The sequence below is a fragment of the Panicum virgatum genome, chromosome 3N, assembly GCF_016808335.1.
Source record: "Panicum virgatum strain AP13 chromosome 3N, P.virgatum_v5, whole genome shotgun sequence".
NCBI lineage: Eukaryota > Viridiplantae > Streptophyta > Magnoliopsida > Poales > Poaceae > Panicum > Panicum virgatum.
The window spans coordinates 36768632-36793114 of NC_053147.1; the positions used below are offsets into that span (position 1 = coordinate 36768632).

The 24483-nt window shown below is 43.8% G+C and overlaps 1 long non-coding RNA gene across 2 annotated transcripts; it reads left to right on the top strand.

The window, feature by feature from the left end:
* Positions 1-24252, top strand: LOC120665872. 2 transcript variants are annotated; one of them, XR_005671409.1, is made up of 4 exons: positions 1-268; positions 591-719; positions 4695-4757; positions 23848-24252. It is a non-coding gene; the product is annotated as an uncharacterized LOC120665872 (long non-coding RNA). The 2 variants fall into 2 exon arrangements; XR_005671408.1 differs by lacking the exon at positions 23848-24252 and having other exon boundaries at positions 4695-8524.
* The last annotated feature ends 231 nt before the right edge of the window (positions 24253-24483 follow it).

Consider the following 24483-nt stretch of genomic DNA (forward strand, 5'->3'; position numbering starts at 1 on the left):
TGTTCCCATCCCTACCAGGCTGCTACTACCTTCCCCATCCATTGCCCTTTCTCTTCTCTTCTCATTTCCCGTGAACGAGGTTCCGGTGTGCTTCACCAGCGAGTGAGCGCGGAAGCCCGGCGCGCGCGTGGCTCCTCGCTCGGGGCGTGCGGCTCCTGCACCCTTCCACTGTGGCCGTCCCGGCGCTGATTCCTCTGCTCCAACGGATCCACCCCGTCTCCACTCCACCTCCCTGACGGTGATCACGGATCTGCGTGATGGCTTGGATGTAAGTCGTATGTCTTCTACGGTTAGATTAGGTGTTCATGATGGTCCAATATTTTCCCAATCACAGTGATGTCTGCTCGAGCGCCGGTGCGACGTATGCGGGGGATGTAGATTAGGTCTAGGCACATGTGTGTACAGGCGCTCCCCCAACTGATTTGTGTCATATTTGCTCAATTTTCGTGTGATTTTGGTTCATTTGTGGGTTGGTCGGATTCAATCTGTGAGTCCCATTTGTGCAACTATATAGTGAGCTATCGAAGGCCTGCTGTTCTCAAGTTAGTATTGGGTACCGATGTGCTAATTTGTTTGTGGTGATGTTGCAGGCAACGAGGAGATTGAGAACGGTATGCTTTGGGAGGTCGATGGCAAGCTTTGTTTGTTCGATTGATTCATTCTGCAGTTTGTGGGAAGAGCAAATTCAACAACAACAACAACATAGCATTTTTTCCCAAGTAAGTTGGGTAGGCTAGAGATGAAATCTGAAAGAAATAAGTTCAAGGTTCAGGCACCGTGGGTTTCAAATCCATTAGAGTGGCTATTTTTTAATGCTGGTTTGCCAAAACCTAACGCAACCCTCCTTCTTTACCCGGGGTTGGGACCGGTTATGCTAAGACGACTCAGGAGAGAGAGTCTTTCAGTCAGCAAATTCGACATGCATAATTCATTTGTTGAGCTATATGATCTGTTAGTCTGAAACTCTAAATTATTCGATGCTGAAGTGGGTTAGTGTGCGTGGACATCAAAATGGTCTTGTAGATTTATTGTTGTGCTGTGTGCTGTGCTCCTTTTAGGGTCTTGTGGGGAGAGATAATCCATCAAACAGAATGAATGTTCTATTCAATATGTCTGCAACTCTTCAGACTTAGTTTACTTTAGCTTGTTTGAATTAGCCTATATCCTTTGGTTGTGTATTCAAATCTGGACAGCTTTGCAGCACGGTAGTTGCTTGCTGTGGTACACAATGCCGGCAGACAATGGCCTTCTTGACTAGGGACGTGTAGTGTGTGTGAGTGAGATTATGTTTCTGCTTGCTTTAGCATAGTGGCCAACAAAAACATGCATTTGTTCTGTCTCATAATGTCATGGGCAGTCGGAGGTCTTATGGGCCAGCTGGGCAGGCCCATTAGGGTTAGGTTTAGAGATTAGGTCTTACTTAGGGGTCCAGGAACCCTCTCTATATAAAGAGAGGGGATGTGTCATTCAAGGCAGGCAAGAATTATGAGAAATCACTCTAGTCCCAATCCTCAATTCATCTCCCCAATCTAGATCCAATCCCAACCTAACCAGCCGTCGCCATCCGGCTATCTTCCCGGCGGATGTTTACCCCGTTATGAACTAGATTCGTAACAACTGGTATCAGATTGCTCGGGTTCCGCTTCCATGGCCACCATGGAATCCATGCAGAAGGCGATTGAAGACATGAACACCATGATGACCAAGATGAACTCCACCCTGGAGACCCTGGCGCCGCCAGCCCCAAGCGCTGGTGACCTAGCGGCCCTGTCGGGCAATGTCGTAGATCTGCTGAAGACGATGAATGACGCCGGCAACCATATTCAATCTGTTGGCGTCGCTGTTCGGCGTCTAGAAGCAGGAGAAAGCTCCTCTGGGTCCAGTGTGCAGCCGCCGCCGCTGCAGACGTCCTTTCGCGTCCGCGTGGGGCGACTACACCTCTGCTTCGTCAGACAGAAGGCACTGTCATCTAGGCGCCTGTGGCCACAAACCGGCCGCCCATGCCGCCCACGCTGCCGGCCGCAGCAAGGTCATCTCCACGGTCCGTTGCCTGCAAGCGCACGAGGCTGGTCGATGCGTGGCCGCCGTCGCCGATGGCCGCTGCGGGGTCGCCTCTGCTGGCAGCCATGGAGGTCTTCTTCGAGTCACTGCGTGCCGCCGCCCTTCTGCTCAGACTTGCAGGTTTCCACTACATCTCCTCGGCCGCAGATTGCGGCAATGAACGGGGTGACGGAGCGTGCCTTCCCCGTGGGGAGAGACACGGAGCTGGGATTGTGGTGGGCCACAAAAGCTGCTGTTTGGCTGGTGGGCTGCTGCATAATTCATGACACAGCAGTTCACGGGCAGCCCACAAGTCTGCAGTTTCCATAGGAGCAAGGAGTTGCTGTGTTTGCTGCATGTGAGTGCTTCCTGGGGGGATCTGTTGCTGCATGCACACCTAATTATGGGGGAAGCTACTTTGGATTTCTCTCTCTTCGTACATCAAGATGGGGTTCTCCAAAATTAGTTTGTGTCGTAGTCAAAAATAAGAAAATAAGCCGAGATGTAAAGGCTTATTTTTTAGCTGTTTAGTTGCTAAGGAGTTGTGTCGTCTTTATAAACAGGGTGCGTAGCAGCTCGAGGACGAGCTGCTAAAAAAGAGGGGAGTATTGTCATGGGAAGTCGGAGGTCTCATGGGCCGGCTGGGCAAGCCCATTAGGGTTAGGTTTAGGGATCAGATTAGGTCTTACTTAGGGGTCAAGGAACCCTCTCTATATAAAGAGAGGGGATGTGTCATTCAAGGCAGGCAAGAATTATGAGAAATCACTCTAGTTCCGATCCTCAATTCATCTCACCAATCTAGATCCAATCCCAACCTAATCAGCTGTCGCCGTCCGGCTATCTTCCCGGCGGATGTTTACTCCGTTATGAACTAGATTCGTAACACACAAGTCTAATCATCTTTAGCTCCATTTTTCTAGTAGTGATCACCAATTATTTCTTTGTTGCTTACCATTTTTATCGTGCATGTGGAGTACCATTTTGGAACAATGCAAGCTTCCTAATATATGCATGTTTGTACTTCAAACTGGAATATCAAAGTAGTTTCCCCAAAAGTGCACAATTGTGTATGGACCTTGATTAGTTAAAAAATTCCATTAAATATACATAGTGAAGATCAGTTACATGAAAACCCACTACATTTTCTGCATGCATTGCAGTATAATTTTTTTAGAATAAACTGTAACATTCAGAATTTTTTGTGAGGACTTCATACCTGTAGAAATGAATTCCCTTTTCTAGTCTACAATTCTACATGTACTTATTTTTCTCACATAATTAAAATAATATTGTATCTTTCTTGCTGTTAAGTGTAGTTTTCCAAATCTTCACTTATGTAACTACGACAATTTATAAATTTTTGGAGGAATTTTTATGCATTTCAGTGACAAGATTTCCATCATCAGCCGCAATGCATTTCTTTTCACCTTGATAATTTGATCAAGTAGGACAAATGTACAACACGCTTTTCTTGTTATTTCTGCAGAGCATGTGCTTTTCTTTTTCTATATTCTCAATTTTTCTGCAAAAGCAATATATGATATGTACTACTATTTTCATGGTGTCTTGGGGCTCCACCTCCAAGGCTCGATAAGTTCTGAATGTTGTAGTCTGCGAGGTTTGTGCCACCCTCCAGCTGCTTAATGTGTTTTTCTTTGTTTTTTGTCAATATGAGTGCAAAATCTTTTATGCCGCATTTTTAGTAGGTAGTAGTGTAGATATTTGTTATCTCATAGTATTTTTTGTAAATTGGTACACAACTTGACCAATCATTTTTTCTTATTCCAATCAGCTCTATTCTTTAATATCATCGCTGTGATTTTGTGGGTGCATTCACTGATTCATCCATAATAAAATATGTAACCTTTAAGTATATGAGCTTCAAATATAAAATCAGACATCCAACATCAAATATGCGACTTCTTTTATTTGGCTTAGCCTTTAAATTTGGATTAGCATTCTGTATATTTTCTTAACTAACCTGCAAACTTTTAAACTTTGATTATGATTGAAGTTATACATAATTATGGGAACTTTTTTCAATGTTACATTGTTATATAACTTTTTCTAACACCCTTTCTATACTTCATTAATAGTTTAAATTAAAAGTTTTCTTTTTTGATAGTTTAATATTTTGTTCCTCGTCGTAATTTTTAATTTTTTTTTTGAGATGAGATCATATCACCATGTTTTTTACTTTATGAAGTAGTAAATATTAATGTTGTATGGGCAATTACTATGCATTTTCTGAGATGAGATCATAGAGCCATGTTATTTTTTTATAACATAGTATGGATGTGAATATATGGGCAATAAGGCCATTAGCTAGTTTGTAAAATTTTGGCACCGTCAATCAGTGTATGTGCCATTCTGGATGTTTTGTGGCTTATTTTTGGAATCTTTTTACTTATTAATCACGTGGTGGGAGGTGCTAGTTCAGAAGGATAAAGAATGGTGGCTTTGGACATGGTTACAGTTTTTTTTATTTTTGAAATGGGAACAGGGGAATGTAAGAAAATCTTACATGTAACTTTTTAATTGTTACATGTAACGTTTTGTTTCCAAATTGTAACTTGAGTTTCAGCAAAAAAAATCTTGCATATAATTTTGTTTTTAGAATTTCAAGTTCAAGTGCAAATTGTTACTATTTGTAGGTATGTGGAACAACTAGTTGCAAGTGAAGAAAGGCTGCAGTTGCAGAAGTTATTAAAAGAGGAGTAAGCGTTTTCTATCACTTTGTACATATAAATGATAGGGGTTATTGCGTTCTTACCCCTGCTTTGGTCGCGAATTGTGATTTTACTCCCACTTTACGCAACTTTGTGATTTTACCCCTGGTTTTTTAAAACGAAGATAGACTTTACCCCTACTATGTTAACAGGACGTAACGGTGTTAAATGGACAGGTAAAATACAACTATACCCTTGCATTTTTGCCCCTATTGTTATGAACAGTTTGTGATTTTACCCCCATTTTGACATAAACCATATAGCTGTAAAATTTGACTCCATGGACAACATTATATCCAGACACCACAATAATTTTCCCATAATTTTATCAACATAAATCAACAAGATTAAAACTGAGCAATAATTTTGACAGCATCATAACATAACTTGCATTTATAAAGTCTGGATCACATGCATAGATAAATAAGATCCATCATAGGTGCAGCAAAAGCAACATCATAGCTTCAGTAAAAGCAACATCATAGGTGCAGAAGTACAACACCAGATGGCATCCACGTGCATATGCACCAAAAGCATCAAGGGACCCAAGCATCAACTACTAGAGAGGTATTACATGCCCATGGAGAATAAATTTATGCATCTATCCCTAACAATGCAGCCAAGCTTCTGGATCTCCCTCTTCCTATTGTTCCACCTCTTCCAGCATCTCTTGTTCCTGTTTCACTTGTATTGGCCCTTCCCCTGCCTTTTCCTCTTCCTCTTCCCCCTCCCCTTCCGGATCTAACATCTTCTGTTTCTGTTTCACCAGCACTTGCACTTGCACTTCCCCTTCCCCTTCCTGATTCAACAACTTCTGTCCCTGCTGCACTTGCACTTACACTTGTACTTCCCCTTCCCCTTTCACTCACACTTTACAAGAAAAAAAGGAAAAAATGGTTCAGTCAACAAGTACAGTAACTATGTATGCCCAAATAAGTAAGTAATTGCATGACTCACGTTGATACTTGTGAAGATAATTCAGTTTGTGAAGATAAGAGCTTTCTCTTTTGACTAGCTATGAGGCCTCCTTGGCAATGCTTAGCTGTGTGGCCTAGTTCATTACATTCAGAACAAGGCCTCTTTTTCTTACTTGTGCTTGCTTCATCATAGGACTTGATTCTAGAGTTTCTTGGCCTCCCTGGTTTCCTTCTCAGTATAGCCTTATGGATTTTGTAGTCTAAGTTGACACGTGTCCATCTATCCTTGGATGTCATTGGGTTGAATGTGCATTCATATGTCTTTTTTGAGCCTATCCACAGAGAAGTACTCATGGACAAAGTCATCCATTTGTACCTGCCTACTTAGCTTAGCAATGAAAGCTAAAGCATGGGTGCAAGGCTTTACAGTCACTTGCCAAGCCCTACAAGTACATGTATGATGCTCCAAGTTAACTGCATGTCTAAATCTGTTCACAGTCACTTCAGCACATCCAGCACAACATATTAGTACCTCATGGTCCTTTATACTCTTAACTTTAGCATTTAGGGCTGCTATGATAGATGGGATGATTGTTCCTGTCATGTTACTAGCAATCTTGGCTCTCAAAACAAATTTTCCAATGATCATCTGTCTTATCTTATCATGCATATCCACAATTTAAAAATCCTTTGTTTTTGACACCCAGCTATTGAAGGACTCAGAGATGTTGTTGTTGATGTAATCTACCTTGCAATTTTCAAAGAATTTGCTTCTACTCCACACATATGGATGATTGTCATCCAATCAAAATGTTGAATTTACCTTGCAGCCAAGGTACTTCTTGCTCGTAGATGCAAAAAACTTCCAATTACAACCTTCTTTGGCCCTCTTGCATATGGCTCTAAACCTTCGTCTATCCTTTTTCACAATCTGATTTTGGTGGTGGATGTCACTCTCTCATTTTGGGATCTCTCATTGGTCTGTGACTCACTAGTGTCTCTCTTATTTGCATGTACTTTATTTCTAAGAGAAGGGTGACACCTACGTTTGGTTGGTGAAAATTGCAGTGGTCCTACAATCTCATTTACCTGGGCATTGATTTGGGCTACTCCCTTGTTAAGATTGCACTCAAACCACTCAAGCATATCCTCATCTGATTTTATCTCAATAGAATCGGTCTCCAACTCACGCAAAAAAGTTATGTACTGCTTTGATCCCCACATGTAATGCCCGGCAATGAAATCATCTAATTGTTGCAGACCATAGGCATGTATGTCAACAATTTGAGTTGGCAATGTTTTGCCCTGCATCCATGACTTTGGACCACCATCAGGCAAACTAAAAAACGACCGTACTCTAACAACAAGATTTATCTCTGTATGATTTGACCTACAAATCACAGTGGTGAATACACAGTTAGCTAAATCATCCTAGATGTCGAGGTTAATTCGTCCTACAAATCTACAAATCGATTTGCCCCAAAATCTAACATCAGTACCACAGCCACAGGAACAAGAGAAATTACCTAGGTTTTTCTCCAAGATTGGACAAATCCATCGCTCCGGCCACCGTGAGCCCCAGGCCGGGTCGTGAGCTTGGCGGGTGCGCTAGCCCCACGCCCGCGCCGGTGCTCGCTAGGCCAGCGCGCAACCCCGAGGCCACCGCGTGCCCTAGGCTGGGTCGCGAGCTCCGCGGGGGCGCTAGCCGTGCTGCGCGCCCGCGCCCACGCTCACCAGGCCTGCGCGCCCCTGGATCCGCTGAGCCGCCGCCTTCTCCGCCTGATCCGCTGAGCCGCCACCTTCTCCGCCTCAATCCGTTGGACCTGCGTCCGCTGGAGCTGCCCGAGCCCCCTCCGCCTGGATCCGCAACCACCTGGACCCGCCTGAGCTGCCAACGCCGCCGCCTGGACCCACCGTCGCCGCTGCCTGGACCGACCTTCAGCCGCTGCCGCCACCACGAGACTGGGAGAGAGGGCTCGAGATATTTGTGACTCGGGAGAGGCTCTAGTGGAGCACGTAAACAACATAAAGGGTACCAATGTCTTTCCACCTTATTTCCAAGGGTTTTTCTTTTTCTTTTAATTTGTTTATTCGAGATCCCACTAACGGAGTTGAAAGAAGGGGCAGACGGACGCTTCATTTTGGTAAAACAAGGGCAAAATCACAAAGTTGTGAAAAGGGAGGGTAAAATCACAATTAGCTTGTAGAGTTGGGGTAGAAACACCAATTCCCCTAAATGATATTCTTGCATTTTACATAATGAGTTTGTAGCGGTTACAACATCTAGTTGTTTGTGAATTTTGTGGTTCACTTTGTAAAGTTTATTTGTACGTGGAGTATTTCTATTATGCAAATGCACTTAAAATGTTCCATCCTGCCCAATGTCTTCACAACTCTATTTTATTTTAAAGTAAAGAGCTGAAGTTTTAGTGTTTATGTGGGTGCCCCTGTGTGTCCCTCGTGTGGGTGGTGGGGAGAGGGGGTGGGGGGTGTGCTTATGTTTTACTTCTTAGAAGCATTATTGTTAATTTTCTTTAGCTCATGATTCAATTGGGTGGAACTTACCGTTAGTGTACATGATTATTACAATGCTTCATGTTCTGCAATTTTAGTATACATGCACTATAATTTATTATTTTTTGCATAATTGACCTACATTATCATTTCAATTGATACATTTTATTTGTTTCGCTAACTCAGTATATTCTAGAATTGATATCTTTTATTTTGATTCTATTTTTTGTTGATGTTTGTTTGTGTTTTTTAAGTTTAGTAGGTACTAGATAACTCAACATGTGATCTACTGTACTGTACTTGGACTATTGTCCTCTCCTATTTTCTCAAAAGAAAACCTGTCTGTTGACGCAAAAATCAACACATTAGAATCTGAGGGCAAGTGTTTGCCAAGCTCCGAAAAGTCAATCAAGTGTGCCAGTCAATTTGACCTGAAATTGACAAGGGAGAAAACAAAGTCAAATTCGAGAGCGTATCGGCTGGGATTCCGAATATCTCTCGCACAGGCGTATCGGCAAGCTCTGCCGATACAATAGACGATAAAAAGATATTAAATGCGACCGTGTAATAAACGAGCGTGTTGGCAGGATCAGCCGATGCACTAAACGACAAAACTAGCTTTGAGTAGCCGATCGCGCGTGTATAACAAAATCTAAGCTATTAATGTGTAATTTAGATGATGTAAACTAAAAACAAATCTCAACCGGCTCTTGAGATAACAAGAGTGTTACTGCAAAACCTAAAGCCGATCAAATATGTTTTTAGTGGATAGATCTGATAATGGCCAAAAAGCATAGGAAAATCTACAAATCTAGCCGATACAAATGATTTGTGAATAAATCTAGACGAGACGACAGCGATGCGCCCAGAAGTCAAAGCCTAGATGAACTCGATAACTTTTGAATAGATTTAAACAAAGCCACAGCGATGCGCCTGGTAGATAAAGTTCAAATATACTCGGTAAAACGAAAACTCACCAGCAAACCAAATTGCTCGAATGTGAGGCGTCTTTGATCAACTTGAAAGAACTCGTCGAAAAAAAAGAAAAGGCGAAGTCGCCGAAAAAAGTGCAAAGGAATTGTAAATTGTGTTGTATTGGATGTGTATCAAGTTTTTCCTTACAACTCATATTTATAGCCTAGTGCTACGGAGTCCTAGCCGATTACGGCAAACATTACTTGACTCTAAAGTAAAGACCTACTGAAGATAAACTACTTTAAATATTACAACCGAATTGTCAAGATTCTCGTAGAGTCCGGGTCCTCTTCTCCTTCCTCGACTTCATCGGCAACTCTCCATTGGCCGAGCACCAGAGCTAGCGGATCAGCATCTTCGAAGCATATTCCCTTGGTCCATCGGATGGACTCCATCGACCGATTCCAACCCTGTGCATCTTTTGTTTTCTTCCAAATCGGCCACCTTCCCTTCACAAATATCACATTCCTTGACATGTGTCAAAAAATGGTTTCAACACATGCCCCCCCCAGTTTCGGAGTAATTTATTTTGCTCCGAAATTAACTCCAATCATAATTTCCAACATTTAAACAGATCTCTGTCTTCTAAACAAACAATGCACTAAATTCCCACTCTGCCCTTGGGCGAAGGTTATAAATATCTCCGTTTCCTCCTCTGCTGGCACCTTTCCTATAGCATCTCTGCTCTCTCTTGCTCAAGAACACATCTGCTCTGCCGCCGCCATCGCAGCCAAAATACTCCCCTAGGGTTTTAGGGTTTCAAGGATTTCGACCATCAAGAACCATCCTCCCGACAATGGCATCCATCTCCGAGATCCCAGAGGTACTTTTTCTTTCCCATCTACATCTCCGCTCTCTACCCTCCTCCCGATTTCTTTAGTCGCATCTTACTTCCACCTTTATTTTTAGAATCTTAGGGGCAACATAATCATTCTGCTAGAAAACCAATCCAGCATGGTCTGCTTAGGTCCGATGGGTAATCCAGATCCCTCTAGCATCATCAATCTAGAAACTAGCAGAATACCCCTCAAATCATCCAACGTGAACCTAGATTGGTCTCAAGCTTTCAAATCTTGGCCAAGTGTCACTCCTGGATGGAGGAACTTGTTCCGTAGAATAGCTAATGTTCAGAGAACCAACTGGAAAGAATACGACATCAGTCAATGCTTGAATCTGTCTTTATCGGATATGATTAGAAATGAGCCGATGCTTATATCAGCTTCTTACTTCTGGTCTGATGCCATTAATGCATTCATGTTTAACCATGGGCCAATGACACCGACTCTGATGGATGTCGTGATGCTTACTGGTCTAAACATCCATGCTCCTGATAGATCTTTCCATCTGCTAGAAAAAGCCTCTTTTAAGATTGAATCGAAGTGCATCGGCGGATGGAAAGGGTACATCGGCAAGAACATGAAAACCGGATCTGTATCTGTCAGAGAGCACACCGCTTTCCTCAATATGTGGCTCGAGAAATTTATTTTCTGTGGCAAAGCAGTCGGTCCAACAAGCAACAATCTCAAGCTGGCAGAAACCCTGGCCACTGGCAATTCTGTCCCCCTCAGCAAACATCTCTTGAGATCAGTTTATCATTTGCTCCATCAAGTATTATCCAGACTTAGAAAGAACCAGCCGATCACCAATTTGGGAGGCACTTGGTGGTTCATTCAGTTGTGGCTGCATATGTATATGCACAAAACCATGGTGATTGAGCTATCGGATATGGAATTCCCATCAGAGAATTTTTCTGAAGAAGAAGAAGAAACATTCACTCGCCGATGTACATCATTCGGCGAAGCAGCCATTATGATTGCCAATGACCCCAAGACCCTTGGCATTACTGACTTCTTCAAGTGCTTCTACAATGGCTTTCTAGAAGCCTCCACCATATGGATTGCATATCAAGATGAGAAGGTTATTTATGAAAATCTCTTCAAATTGTAGCTTGACTCTTGGAAAACTAATGAAGAAGCCACCAAGATCATGAAAGAGATAATCTTCCCAAGAATTCTGCCCATCAACTTCACAGCTGGCAAAGATGTTCCCAGTTATGAATTTTATATTCCATCAGTGGAAGCCAGACAGTTGGGATTTGGCCAAGTGCCGCCCTTCCCTTTTATTGTCGGCAAAGTTCAATTCAGAGGAGTTCTCAACGGTGCCCTCTCTTATGGTCAGCTGAAAAACTTGGAGCCTGATGTAGACATGACTCTTCTGGCCGATTGGCAGATTACCCTGTTTATCACCACCCCTTCATCCAATGGTGGTCTGAATGGCAAGAGCATATATTCTGCAGAGCTGCCAATCTCTACTGCCTCACACTGAATGAAAATTATCAGGCTACCAATGACGAGGTACAAAATCAAACCTATTTCTTTTACTGCATTATAATGTCTTTCATTCATCTCTGACAATTATCTGATCAAGGTGATGGCACCGACCCTCCAACAATCAGCAGAAGTGGCCAACCAATCAATTATGCTCTATCGGCCGATAAGCCAAATATCGGCCATGATGCCCCATCTCTTACAGACGTGGCTACCGGGAGAAAGCGTAAGTTACCTATCACCAAGGTAACAAGTCGTAAAAAGAGGAAATCTCCAAACCAGTCTGCAGCAGCAGTGTTGACGCTCCTTAGCGCCCCCGATTTGTATACCGCAAGCGCACAGTTCGTGTAGCTTTTCCCTTAGAGTATTCCCCTAAGGATTATCAATCCGTGGATCGACAAAGAACTACCTAAGGTTTTCCATCTAATCTAACGGATCTATCCTAACATGAAGCATTGATTGCATATAAAGGGTAAACCTTTGACAGATATGAGTGATGTGTAAAGGTTGATCTCATCCATGAACATAGGCTTAATCATAGCAAAACCAAAGACATGACTAGGCCTATCGTCATCTAGTTGTAGTTCAAGCTAACGAGCAAATAAATCATGCATCTCAATCAAAAGCATCTTTAAACTCAAAATCTCCAATCCGATCCCTCGATACTCCGCCTACTTAGTGGGAACGGCCTATCACGACGCCCCCCCCTTTGAACGAAATACCCTGAAGCAAGTCAAACCCCCTTTGGTAGTTCCGCCGTGAACCTCTAGCCACCATGACTACAAGATCATGCTAAGTGATCTATCTCGATAATAGATCTAAGATGAAGCAAACCCAAAGAAAAGAACGAAATCGAAAGTGAGAACATGGTCGCTAAAAGATTCGGAAGACATGATTATCATTACTCACATAATAGATTCGTTTGGATCGTCACCACCGAGTACATACCATCGACGACTCCAACTAGCTCATGAACTCCATGACACAACCACGCAGGGAGGCCATGGCGGCTAGGGGCGGCATAAGCCATCTCCTAGACAACTTCGAAGACTTGCGGCGGCCGTTGTCTCCCTCCGGTCTTGGCCCTAGGTTTTCGTCGAGTTCTGGGTGGATGGATGCTCCGAGTTGAATAAGGTGCGAGCTATTTATAAGCCGAGGAAACCACCAGTCGAAGGGGAGGCCGAACCGCCTCAGAAATGGGCTAGGCCGGCCGGCCTACCCCCTTTCGGGCTCGCCTCGGTCTCATCTTTCGCGTGTAGACTCCTCGCATCTTCTAGAGTTTCTGTCCTTCACGATTGCACCCTTTTGGACGTCGTTATCTTGGAGATATCTTCGAGGAAAGGATAGGATAGGGAATCCTTCCTTAAATCTTCATTTGCTTTGCTTAATCCCGAAGTATCTTGATCTCATCTTTGTGGGCTTGGTCCTTTGGGCTCTCTTGGAGGATGGATGTGCATGAATGGGCTTCGAATCAACATGGGCTTTGGTCCTTCCTTTGGGCTTTGGCCTTCGTCTTTCTCCGTGTTAGCGCTCGATCACGGGCCTCGTCATTTCATGCTCCAAAATAGGCCAAAAACCTACAAAAACAAAGTTCCTCCAAAATATATGTGCAAGTGTGAAAATGACCAATAATTAGGCTGGGGTTAGGATGGTTAGTGATTTTGATATTAAATTCATGCCAATATCAAGGATAAACAAGGGATAAAAGGGGTACTTAAGGAGCGCCAACAAGCAGCAACACTCCAAATGGGTGACCTAGTCAATCTCCCTTCCTCTTCTTCAGAAGGTAATTTCCTGAACTTTTCCACATGCCTGCGTTTATCTTGATACTAACCATGCCACACATCTCGATCAACAAGACATACCCAAAGACCAATCTGAAGGGGGAGAAGAAAATCCTCCAAGCACACCCCCTCCTTCATCATCCACCATTCAGGTATTATTCTGCTTACTCAGCAAGCATTCGAATCCTCCCATGATTCTGAATTTGGCATCACTTTCTGTTGATTTCATCAAACACAGCATTCACCTTCGGCTCCCAGAAAACCCAGAGCAGACTCTCTGTTGATACAGATATGATTTCAGATCTTGTTCACAAATATACCCTGCATACTTCTGACAATCACCCTTCAGCTTGCCGACCATGCGTTGTCGGAATTATCTGGCCAGCCAAACATAGCAATCCCAAGCTCTTCATCACAACCCTTCGTTCCCGCTGGCTCCAACCTTGATGAAATATGCCAGAAGCAAGTAAGCACTTCTTTTTTGGCCGATCCCATCATTCTTTTGTTTTCATCGGCCATCTTAATTTTATCTTCCTTTCAGGCACAGGAATCCCTAGACAATAGTCTGTTTTCTTTTCAAATCAGAGCCACCTCCCAGGAAGAAGGAGAAGAAGCAACGTCGGCCGATTCCATTGCACTGTCGGATGAAATCAAGGCCAAACTTCAAGAATTTCTCCAATTCCTGAATCAAGACATCGGCCAATTAATCAAGAATGCTCAGCAGATCCGTACCATTCTGAAAGAACTGGTGTAACACCCCAGTGTTAATCGTGGTGATAATCACGTGCTTAGTCACTAACCATGGCTAAGCAATTTCATTAGCTTTTTAATGATAGTTGTTAGAACTAAACCCTAGCCAAACTTTGATCATGTTTGTCTCCCTGATCCAAGTCTCAAATCAACTTTCGCCCAAAACAAAAGTTGTAGATCTTCTCTTCCTCTACAACTTCTATTTTGGCCAAATTTCAAGTTGCCATATGAAATTTTGAGTTCCAACCGGTCAAAGTCGAGTCAAAAATCGGTCAAATGGGTTTACTGTGCTCCCCTGCTCTCCACTATGCTCGGTGCCCATACCGCGACCGACCGCCAGCGACCTCCACGCGTCGCGCGTGCCGGTGAACCTCGCCCTCCGCGCTCCTTCTTATCCGCTCGCGAGGCCTTATCAACTTTCCCCGTCCCCTTCTTCTTCCTCGCGTTCACGCCGAGCCGAGCTCGAGCAGAGCTCATCGCCGGCACCTCTCCAGCCGAACCCCGCCGTCCCGCCTCGATTCCGCACACCCAGAGCCGTGCAACCTTGCCCTCCACCTCCACCGCCCCTCCCTGAGCCCGTTCGTGCCATTCCTCGGCCGAATCGGCCCAGTGCCGGCCGGCCGCCATTGAAACTCATGCCGGAGCTCCGCCCCCTCCGTCGATCTCACCCTTCCGGCCCTCCTCCATCCAAATCGATTGCACGGTGAGCATCCCCGCGGCCTACCCATGCTCCCCTTCCTTTTTCACCTTCGATTACGCTGCCGCCGCCGCCGCCGGAACAACGCCGTGCCGCCGCTGTCGCTGTGTCGCCGCCGCACGTACGCCGCGGGCCGACCTTGTGCGGCCTCGCGCAACACTGCCGCGCGCCCCGGTCTCGTCGGGCTGCCCTGGCCGCATGAGCGCCCCGCCCCTCCACCGGCCGGCCACGCCGCCGGCGGGTGCGTAGCACCACCGCGCGTGTCCCTGCGCCGCCCGCGTGCGCCCCTGCGCTGCCTGCGTGCGCCCCTGCTCAGCCCTGCGCGTGCGCCCCTGCTTCGCCGACCGCCCTGGCCGCGGTCTGGCCAAGCCGCGCCGCCGCCGCCGAGCCTGGCCGTGGCCACGGCCATGGCGCGCGTGCGGGCGCAAAACAGAGGAGGGGTTGGGCTGGGCTCCCTGACATGTGGGGCCCAACTGTCAGCCCCTGGTTTAGGGTTTAGGGTTTTATTTATTTTGTTTAAATGGCTAAATTTTTTGATAATTTGTAGAAAAATGTAGAAAAAAGCAAACTAAATTTTGTTGGGTTGCTTAAACCAAGATCTTCGGAGGAAAAATACTCATGTATGTAAAATGTCAATTTTTCCCCTGCTAAAATCTTTATTTTTTCTTAAGCTAATTTATTTTGTATCGGTTGTTCTGTGTGTCTAAAAATCCTGAAAATTTTGTGGTAGCCTACTCTTTGCATGTGCATTTCACTGAAAAATTTTCAGGTGCATAGCCTATGTGCATATTTGTGGATCTATTATTGTTTGATTTCCATCTTAGGGCCAAAATAAATTTTTTCGGTCACCGATAAATGTTGATAAATTTTTGTTACACTCCTTACCAATATCTTATCATGCCAGTTAATTTTTGTTACTAAAACATGGCTGCAAGTTATGTTTTTGTATTTGTTTAGTTCTCAGCTATAGCTTTCACTTTCCAAAAGCATTGCTAAGCAATTCCTTTCTACATGTTTCAATCCATCAAGTTATGTCATTTCTGGGTGAATCATATTAACTCTTGTTGACTAGACAGGTTTGGCTAATTCTTAATTGGTGAGTGCTTGCAATGATTTGATTTAAGTTAACTTGTATGTCATGTTGGGGTTAATTTAATTACTTCCTGTTATCAATAAATGCTCGAAAGTCATGGTTGCTTGTTAAATTCTACAATTTGTGTTAGTCATGTATAAATTATGTTAACCTCTTGAGAACTAGTTCATGGATTGCTTTTATTTATTTTACTTTTGTGACTTGCTGGTTAAATAAATTGTCCTAATTATTCTTTCTTGCTTTATATCTTTGCTTAGCCTTTTCTAAGCAAGCTAGTAATGCTTTTTAGTAGGAAACACTTCAGGCTAAAATACTTGAATGAACTTTCGTGTTGTAGCACCAACCCGTTTTTGCTTTTTGAGCTTCTTTGTGGTGCTTACTCGATAAATGATTGCCCAGTCATGTTTTTCTTGTTAATCGTATGGCCTTGCATTACATCATAAGCACTCATGCATCAGGATTGTTTTCCTGAAGTTCAGGTACTTGCATTGTTGCCTATCATTTAGATATGGTAGACGTACAACGTGTGGACGTGGAGCATGTGCTGACGGAACCGAACCACAAGATGGTATTGGGTGGACGCGTCCTGAAGAGTGAAGGACCCGGAGCAACCGAAGACCTGGCTCAAAGTCGGAAGGGCCCAAGGCCTTGTTAGTACTAACACTAGCTTAGTGTTACTCCCAGGCGAGCCCCGGAGCATAACCCCTAATTTTAGTATTCAATTTTTATTTATGTATTTGTGCATTTACGTTTTTAGGAGTTGTATGGAACCCTAGTATGCATGCTTCTCCCTAGGTAGTTATGAGTTTATACTAGTATACAGGTGTCGATAGATATGCTTTGCTAAGTAGGAACTCGGTAGAAGTCGAGTGATTCCTGTCAGTCGCGAGATATAAGATCTTGATACTTATGGCAAAGTGGTTTGAGAATGAATCTGTGAGAAAAGTAAAATGGAGACCGGGCGGAGAGGAATTGGATTATGGATATGGAATGTATGGAAAGTGGACCTCCGCCTGTGTCGATTGAGGACCGTACCGTTGTTGGTTGTGCTGATCAAGTTTGAACAGTACTAACCACATGCCGGAAGTAGGAGGTAGTCGAAACCGGTAAGCTGTAGACCTGATTTTACAACGATGGCTTGAACTACGACCTGCTACTCTGGGAGTGGGATGATGCGGGTGTTGGAGTGTATGTCACCTCCTGGTCCTCTAGGAGTTCACCGAGAGGGGCCCTTCACCCGGATTTTGGCAATCGTGGTTTAGGTGTCGTGGTAATGACGAGAACAGTTGATGCGTGTGGCCCGGCGTGGTTTGCATGTGTCGTGTGAGTTAGGTCCACCTTGCAAGGTTAAATCGGATAGATTCGCCGTCTCTCTCAGTCAAGAGAACCTTGGTCACTTCGTCACATCGTAGTAAGGAAATGGTAATGAGAATGGAATGAAAATGTTTTGATTGTGATATTACCAGAGGATTTCTCTGTTCTACCATGTGTGCTCTAGAAATTCAGGCAAACCTAGTTGGTACGGTTTATACTAAACCTAAGCTTTGAAAGTAAGGATCTATTGTTAGTATCCTTTTCAGCAAAATAAACTCCAGAACCAAAAAGCTGTGCATGTCTAGATAATGGGCTAAGTATACCCATAGTCTGGTAAGTCTTGTGAGTATTAGTATACTCAGGGCTTGTTGTTACCCTATTTTCAGGTATTTGCTGCAGGTTGAAGCTAACCAGGATTCACACCGGTGGGCTCGATGTGACATCCTCACGCCTTCGTACGTAGTTATTGTTGTTTTCAAACTAAACTTCTATTTGACTTCTGTTGCATGTTGAACTCTGATAATTTGTTTAAAACTCATTTTGTAAAGCTCTGCTATAAATTAAATTTGAGAATTTTTGTCTGCTTGTAATCATCTGTGCTCGTCTTCGTGCGAGACTTCCAGTGTTTTTCGATCCTTAACCCGACAGATGACCGGATTATACCGTTTTAAGTACGGAATAACTTGATTAACCATTAAGATGATAGTTAGCGCACTTAAGCTGGTTTAATTTGGTCGGTTCTGCCACAACTGGAGGGTAAACTCCCTGGAGCAGTTGAAGATGCACTGACTCCTGCAGCCTTCATCGAGAGTCATTGTGCACAATTCCACAAGGCTCAAAAGCAACTCACCGATCGCCTTCAACAGGAGGAAGTCATCAAGCAAAGGGATAACTTCAAAACTTTAGCAGAATCGGCCGTTGGGGAGATCAAATATTTGAACGACACCCAGGCCAGCATTCTAAGAAACAAGGCTGCATTGGAGGCTAAATGTGATCGTCTTCCGCAGGAGTTCAGTCAAGTAAATCAAGCAATAGACACTACAGATCACAATCTCTCCAAGATCCCACCGGCCATCGTCAAACTCGAAGAGGATAAGCAGAAATATGCTCGTCAAGCATATCAACTTCATAAGAGCCTGCGGCCGATCTCTGATTCATCGGCAGACAATAATCAAGTAATTGAAAACATTGATCAGATTCGCCTGTGTGCGATAAAAGTAATCTGGGAAGCTTTAGGATTACTGTAAAAACACTCAATGTATTGCAATCTCCAGGAATTGCATACAGTTAACTCTAGAAACTCAGCTTCTTTGTGTCTTATTGCTATAAGGGCGACTCGTATCGTGTCGGCCATGTTACAACCGAAGCATCCGATTCGCAAATCAGATTTTACATATTTTTTGCACTAAAGGCAATACTTCCTAGTATTGGCTATGACTTAAAAACCCGGCCGATGTCACAATCAACCATATCTTCCCCGATCAAGATTCATCTGAAGAATCTCCAGCTTTTGTTGACATGACTTCATAATCCACCATCCAAAAGAAATCTTTTTCCCATGCTTGACCAGAAAGACAGTTCATCTGATCATAACTCACTATATGAGCTTCGGCCGATGCCACGCTAAATGATGAACCGGCCGATACTATTTCAACACTATCGTCAACCCACTGAATCAAACATTGATGCATAGTAGATGGAATGCAATAATTGGCATGTATCCAATCCTGACCTTGCAGCAAATTGTATGAACCTTTGCCATTAATAACGAAAAGGTAGTAGGAAGGGTCTTACTGCCAATTGTGAGATCGATGCATAATGCCCCCAAAGCAGGAGACATGACTCCTTCGAAATTCTTGAGCATCATATCAGTCTTCGTCAAATCGTCCTGACTATTCCCAAGCTTGCGTAGCATAACATAGGGCATTATGTTCACAGCTGCACCTCAATCAACCAACATCTTTGTAACAGGCTTGCCATCAACAAATCCTTTCAGGAACAGTGCCTTAAGATGCTACCTCTTGTCATCTTCTGGCTTTTCAAACGTTGCAGGTAACGGTTCCAAATTCAACTATGCCATAGCTTCCTCTAATTCTGGTTCATGATCTTCACCACATGGCGCCATAAACTCCTTTGGCATTATGAAAACCATGTTAATCGGCACAGCCGATGATACAGAATCTTGATCACCATCGGCTTTGGGCTTAGCACGCCAAACTTGTGATTTGACTCCCTTCTTTCTCAGAGTTTGTTATTATTCTTCTTCTATGATCTCCAGCTGGTGTAGCCTTTGAACACGTCGCTTCTGAGACCTAGTCAAACCTCCTGGACACCATTGGGATTGATCTGTACGATCAGGTTCACGTTCTGGATCTCTCCGCATCGGCTGATCATCTTGCACTCTGTCATCGGCCATCTGTTCTAGCCGATCGTGTGCAAGTACTCTTCTCCCAGCAGGATCACATAGCATGGTCCTGCCTCCAGTTGATCATGCACCGATATCCTTTTTCCTAGCCGATCATGCACAGGAGTGCGCTCACGTCGATAGGGTTCGTGACGTAGCCTTTCATATGATCGACTGCCTTGACCATTGCATTCGGGACAATCATATGCCGATGGCAATGTCAACCTTTCTTCCCAATAGTAGACAAAGAAAGGACACTCCAATGATCTTTCTCACGTCGTTCTTCCTCTTCTCTGCAATGCCGCCTTTCGCGATCACGCTAAAACTTGTTCAACAGCATTTGAGATGTGACACGTCTACGTGGCGCCGATGAACGTCCAGCATCCTCTTGTGAACCCTTCCCTTTGACCTCATCGGCCGCTATCTGCGCTCTAGGGTCAACAGCCCCAGATTTCTTGGCCAATGATGACGTCAACACCTTGGCTTGAGAAGGACCTTTGTCTTTGGCCACATCAACCATGTTCGTGGCGAAAGGATGTCCGTCGATCTTCATCGTCTTCTTGGGAGTCTCAAATTTCAACCTCCCTTGCTCGAAGGCCATCTGAATTTGCTGCCGGAAGACTTTGCACTCATTCGTATCATGCGACGTGGCATTATGCCACTTGCAATACTTCATATGCTTGAGCTCTTCTTCCGACGGGATCTTGTGATATGGCTTTAACTTAATCAACCTTTCCGACAATAACAAGTCAAAGATCTTGTCAGCTTTAGTGACGTCAAACCCATACGACTCAGGCTCTTTCTTCCCAAACGGACATGTCACCGGCTTCTTGCTGTTTTGTATCCACTCAGCCGATGCGACCGTTTCTTGCTCCTCTTCAGAATCATCATTAGCAGAATACTCCACATAATTTATTTTCTTCTGAAAAGGCTTCTTAGACTTGTAGGATCGAGTCTCTCCTGACATCCTGGCTGCAATCTGGCTAATGCTCTCAAATTCTTGAGATGCATACTTGTCTTTGATGTGTGGCAGGAGCCCATTAAATGCCACTTCCGCCAACTGCTGATCGGACAAAACCAGACTGTAGCATCGGTTCTTGACATCTCTAAACCTTTGAATGAAAGCAGCAACTGATTCATCGTTTCTCTGCCTTAAGCCAGTCAAATCAGTCAACTTCAATTCAATAATTCCAGAGTAGAAGAACTGATGAAACTGTCTCTCTAGATCGGCCCAATATAATATGGAATTTGCCGGCAAAGTAGTGAATCAAGCAAAGGCCAATCCAGACAAAGACAAAGAGAACAAACAAACTCTGAGTGCATCATGGTTGCCTACTTCTCCCAACTGTAGAAGGAACCTGTTAACATGTTCTATCGTAGAAACTTCTCCCTGCCCTGAGAACTTTATAAAGTCAGGCATCTTATACTTGTGTGGGAGAGGAATCTGATTGTAAGCTGGAGGATAGGGAGTCTTGTATATAACAGATTGTTGCTTTGTCCTTAAGCTAAACTGCTCCCGCATCACTTCATCTATCTTTGTACCCCAATCAACTTGTGGTTCAACTACTGGCGTCTGCTAAGGAGAAGCCATGCTCGCTGTGTTGGCCATCATCGCAAGGTGTTGTGGCATATGCATCATCGGCTGTCCAGCCGATTGCAACCGTTGTGTTTGCTGGGACATCCGATTAGGTGTCTTCTGAGTCATTGTCAGCTGTGGAACTAATGGACTAGCCGACTGCTGATCAGTAGATTCCATGTACGGTATACTGACACACCATATCTGTAAAGTTGCCTGATTGTGAAAAACCCAATTGACTCCCTTCTGATGAGGAGATTGCGAAATCAACACCTCTGAAGGAAACTGGGACTGAAGGAGGATAGCAAGACGCTGCTGTGGGGTCATCGGCGGTAGCGCCGATGCATTAGTTTGCGCAGCTATCTGTGGACTCCAAGTACCTTGCGCATTCATCTGTGTTGCCGATGCGTCCTGCTGAGCACCCATCTGCTGGGTGGCCGATGGATCCGGTGGAGGGGTCATCGGCTGAGAAGCCGATGCATTAAACTGCATTTTGGATGCATGCCATACCCAGTAGCAGGATTCCATCCCTTTGGAAACACAGATGCAGATCCATCTTGCACAGATGTAGTAACAGTCGAGTAGATAGGATCTGCTGTAGCCGTCGACGCTGTAGTAGTAGTAGTTTGTGGTGGCACCTGACTGTTACTCGTCCCTGCCTGGCTATTTTGAGCTGACAGAGCTGCTGCCATAGACACTTCCAAGGGAACATATTGCATCTGATCTAGTTGTATGTAGCAAGGACCCATGCAACCTTCAAACGTGCCTTCAGCAAAAGTCTTGAACACTGCGTTGTGCACTGTGTTGCCCATGACTGTTGCACTTTTGATGAAAGCTTGCGCTACAGCTTGGCCAACTGCGTCCATCATCTTGCTTTCACGTTGACCCTATGTCAATGGCTGGAAAGATGGAAGATTAAACTTCTTGATCAACTCACCAGATCTATTGACGATGTACGACTTGAGGCATTCACGTTTGAATTTCTCCACCAGCTCCTCATATTTCTTCCTTTGTTCTTCTTTGAGCTTGTCTTTAGGAACAGGAATTTGGTTTTCTTCACTAACCGCAGATTTATCTGTGATGTCCACCATGTTGAAGCTTTCGGTCCCACTGGGCGTGCTAAAAGTTGTGTTGACGCAAAAATCAACACACTGGAATCTGAGGGCAAGTGTTCGCCAAGCTCCGGAAAGTCAACCAAACGTGCCAGTCAATTTGACCTGAAATTGACAATGGAGAAAACAAAGTCAAATTCGAGAGCATATCGGCTGGGATTCCGAATATCTCTCGCATAGGCGTATCGGCAAGCTCTGCCGATACAATAGACGACAAAAAGATATTAGATGCGATCGTGTAATAAACGAGCGCGTCGGCAGGATCAGCCGATGCACTAAACGACAAAACCGGCTTTGAGTAGCCGATCGCGCGTGTATAACAAAATCTAAGCTACGAATGTGTAATTTAGATGATGTAAACTAAAAACAAATCTAAACCGGCTCTTGAGATAACAAGAGTGTTGTTGGAAAACCTAAAGCCGATCTAATATGTTTTTAGTGGATAGATCTGATAATGGCCAAAAAGCATAGGAAAACCTACAAATCTAGCCGATATCAATGATTTGTGAATAAATCTAGACGAGACGACAACGATGCGCCCGGAAGTCAAAGCCTAGATGAACTCGATAACTTTTGAATAGATTTGAACGAAGCCACAGCGATGCGTCCGGTAGCTAAAGCTCAAATATACTCGGTAAAACAAAAACTCACCAGCAGACCAAGTTGCTCGAATGTGAGGCATCCTTGATCAACTTGAAAGAACTCGTCGAAAAAGAGAATAAAAGGCGAAGTCACCGAAAAAGTGCAAAGGAATTGTAAATTGTGTTGTATTGGATGTGTATCAAGTTTTTCCGGTCCCTTACAACTCATATTTATAGCCTAGTGCTACCGAGTCCTAGCCGATTACAGCAAACATTACTTGACTCTAAAGAAAAGACCTACTAAAGATAAACTACTTTATATATTACAACCGAATCGTCAAGATTGTCGTAGAGTCCAGGTCCTCTTCTCCTTCCTCGACTTCATCGGCAACTCTCCATCGGCCGAGCACCAGAGCTAGCGAATCAGCATCTTCGAAGCATATTCCCCTGGTCCATCGGACGGACTCCATCGGCCGATTCCAACCCTGTGCATCCTTTGTTTTCTTCCAAATCGGCCACCTTCCCTTCACAAAAATCACCTTCCTTGACACGTGTCAAAAAATGTTGTATGTCATGTTGGGGTTAATTTAATTACTTCATGTTATCAATAAATGCTGGAAAATCATGGTTGCTTGTTAAATTCTACAATTTGTGTTAGTCCTGTATAAATTATGTTAACCTCTTGAGAACTAGTTCATGGGTTGCTTTTATTTATTTTACTTTTGTGACTTGCTGGTTAAATAAATTATTCTAATTGTTCTTTCTTGCTTTATATCTTTGCTTAGCCTTTTCTAAGCAAGCTAGTAATGCTTTTTAGTAGGAAACACTTCAGGCTAAAATACTTGAATGAACTCTCGTGTTGTAGCACCAACCCGTTTTTGCTTTTTGAGCTTGTTTGCGGTGCTTACTCGATAAATGATTGCCCAGTCATGTTTTTCTTGTTAATCATATTGCCTTGCATTACATCATAAGCACTCACGCATCAGGGTTGTTTTCCTGAAGTTCAGGTACTTGCATTGTTGCCTATCATTTAGGTACGGTAGACATACAACATGTGGACGTGGAGCACGTGCTGACGAAACTGAACCACAAGACGGTATTTGGTGGACGCGTCCTGAAGAGTGCAGGACCCGCTGGAGCAACCGAAGACCCGGCTCAAAGAATGGTGGCTTGGACATGGTTACAGTTTTTTTTTTTTGAAATGGGAACATGGGAATGTAAGAAAATCTTACATGCAACTTTTTAATTGTTACATGTAACATTTTGTTTCCAAATTGTAACTTGAGTTTCAGCAAAAAAAATCTTGCATATAATTTTGTTTATAGAATTTCAAGTTCAAGTGCAAATTGTTACTATTTGTAGGTATGTACAACAACTAGTTGCAAGTGCAGAAAGGCTGCAGTTGCAGAAGTTATTAAAAGAGGAGTAAGCGTTTTCTATCACTTTGTACATATAAATGATATTCTTGTATTTTACATAATGAGTTTGTAGCAGTCACAACATCTAGTTGTTTTTGAATTTGTGGTTCACTTTGTAAAGTTTATTTGTACGTGGAGTATTTCTATTATGCAAATGCACTTAAAATGTTCCATCCTGCCCAATGTCTTCACAACTCTATTTTATTTTAAAGTAAAGAGCTGAAGTTTTAGTGTTTATGTGGGTGCCCCTAT